Source organism: Pyrus communis, chromosome 2 (genome assembly GCF_963583255.1).
Source record: "Pyrus communis chromosome 2, drPyrComm1.1, whole genome shotgun sequence".
Taxonomy (NCBI): Eukaryota; Viridiplantae; Streptophyta; class Magnoliopsida; order Rosales; family Rosaceae; genus Pyrus; species Pyrus communis.
In genome coordinates, this window is record NC_084804.1 from 6,146,682 (window position 1) to 6,149,521 (window position 2,840).

General features: G+C 41.0%; 1 pseudogene; it reads right to left on the reverse strand.

Annotated features, from left to right (window-relative positions):
• Positions 1-926: 926 nt before the first annotated feature.
• Positions 927-2,623, reverse strand: LOC137724625 (berberine bridge enzyme-like 8; annotated as a pseudogene).
• Between the last annotated feature and the right edge of the window lie 217 nt (positions 2,624-2,840).

Genomic DNA, 2,840 nt, shown 5'->3' on the forward strand with positions numbered 1-2,840 from the left:
AGCCTATCATCGTCCCAGAGATATTTGCATCCTCTGTTCTCTCGTTCTCACTAACCTCTGCTTCTCCATATATGCTAAGTCCCTGTAAGTCTCTCTGTAGGACCATCAAACCCAGCTGGCTTCGCCATTATTATACCTTCACCAAGTAGCAAAACCTCCATATCTCAAACCCCACTTTCTCTCTCTACTTTTTTCTCCACTTCACTCTCTTTGTGCTCTTCTCAGCTATTTCAAAGACTACCCAGATGGCTGATACATTGGATGACCTTGCATTTTGGCTCCCCAACCAGATTCTCAACGATGAAGACCCACCCGCCATGGAGCTCAACTCCAACACCATGAAAAGTGGGGGGTTCAGATTATGGTTCGAAGCTGATGCTCCGAAGGCTCAGAAATTAATATGATTTTTATTATGAATTATTTATTAGGAGGGGGCAGACGATTTTGTTTGGCTCAGCTTGGTGAATCGCATCCCCACGCAACGACATTGTGCCCCCCTCATGCTTTAACATGTTCTCTCACGTGTGACCACTCTTTAGTGGGCCACGCATACGAAGACAAATTTATTATCTCAAACTTAACCACGTGTGTCATTCACTATGTGTGAAATTTTATGCAAAGGGGCACGATGTAATCAGTAATAGAATCGTTCAATATAAGTTGTATGTATAATTCAATCAAGATTCCAATGTGAGACATGGTACAACATGTTGATCAAAGCAAGTTAGAAAAAGCCAATTAGTCCCTACCAAATTTTCAATGACGGAATGTCTTTAAATGAACAAGTAAATTTTTTAACAAGAAGTTAGAAAAGTGAAATCCAGAAAACCTACTAATTTGTCAATTTTTGGAGAGATTTTTCTTGAAACTTGTAATAATTAAGTACTAACAAATTGCAACCTTGAAAGCAATATATTTCTTCTTTTTTATTTCTTTGGCTGATTAAAGATGTACATAACTAACCCCAAAGCAAGAGAAAAAAACCATGCACAACAAGAAGCTAAATAATGACTGTATGGAAGTGGTGGGATACTTTGTTCATTCCTAAAGAAATTACCAGGGTCGACCTTTGTCTTCACATTCACCAACCTATCAAAGTTATGCCTGAAGTACTTAATGCCAAAAACTCTCCCCTCCAAATAGCTTGCAATGCCATTAGCATTATGGTTGGTCCCAATGTCAAGATCCTTGTAGCTGTAAAAGGCTTCCCTCGGATTCTTGGAAACAAAAGGAGTCATGTACATGTAGAGCTTTCTTGTCAGATCAATGTAATGATCTGATGCCTCAGTCCCTTGTATGTTCCAGTTTGTTGCATACTGAATCATCCAGAGATTCCCAGCTCTATGAGGAAATGGAGTTGCCGATGCTGATATCTCACTCATTTTCCCGCCGTGGGGGTTGAAGGTCAACAATGGTGCCTCAAGCTCAATCATTTTCTGAAAAATCCACTTCAAACCAACTTTTGGAATTGGTTTTTTGACATAGTCTGACTTCCTCTTGAAGTGTGTAAGCACTTGAGGTGTTCTTGAAAGCAAAGCTTCAGTTGCTGTCCCGGTTGGGAAGCTCGTCCAGAAAAGCACAGATTGAGCCCGGCTCATTTCATTGCAATCAGATTGCTTCATACCCAATTCAGGGAAGCTCTTGTCCATGATTGAGAGAAGCCTCTCAGAGTCTCCGAGAAACATGGCAATAAATGAAGCTCTAAGAGTATTATTGTTTTCTCCACTACTATTTGAAGTAGTACCATTTACAATATCCATGATAAGCCTGATGAACAAGTCATTGTCAAGCTTATCCACGATATATTGCCAACGATAGACAATGTCCGTTGCATTTTGTTCCTTGAAAACAATAACTGTTTCTGGAACGCGTACAAGATTAATTTTTTATGCGATCACAACTCCAAAGCTGGCTCCTCCGCCTCCGGTAATGGCCCAAAAAAGGTCTTCTCCCATTAATTTTCGGTCGAGAAGTTTACCGTGCAGATTTACACATCAACTATGTTGTCAACTGACAAGCCGTACTTTCTCATCATATTACCGTATCCACCGCCACTGAAGTGGCCTCCAACACCAACTGTAGGGCAAACACCAGCGGGAAAGCCATGGATTTTGCTTTTCTCAGCAATTCTATAGTAAAGTTCACCAAGAGTAGCCCCAGCCTGGACCCATGCAGTCTCGGATTTGATGTCTACGTGGATGGATCGAAGATTAAACATGTCGAGGATGAAGAATGGAAATTCAGCCACGTATGATAAACCCTCGAAATCATGGCCTCCACTTCTAATCTTCATTTGGAAGTTATGCATTTGGGCACAAACAACGGATATTTGCACGTGGGACTCATGCAATGCAGTGAGGATGAGGAAGGGTTTTTGGGTTGTAGATGTGTTGAATCGGAGGTTTCGGATGTAAGATTCCCAAATGGATGAGTAGGAAGCATTGTTGGAAGTGTGAATTGCTGGGGCAATTGGGTGAGAGGGTTGGGAATGGTTTAGAAGGCAATCAACAAAGGTCTCATGATCAGCTGAAGCTGAAACTGAAACTGCCCATGAAATAGATAGTAGCACAAGAACTGAAAGCTGTAAGATATGGGGAAGCCGTGGAATTGCCATTTGTAGCATATATTTTGATTGGAAATTGTTTGTATGCATATACGATCTTGTAGGAACTATAAATGGTTAGTCTTCAACAAGGATCACAAACAACATATCTTATATATAACATTACAAGAGTTGGCATTAAAAAGAGATCGACCATACCTGAGAACCCATCTGCCCAGCAACAAAGACAGCATCAACACCAACTGAAAAACCTGGTGCGGGCTGTGTTTACTGGTAA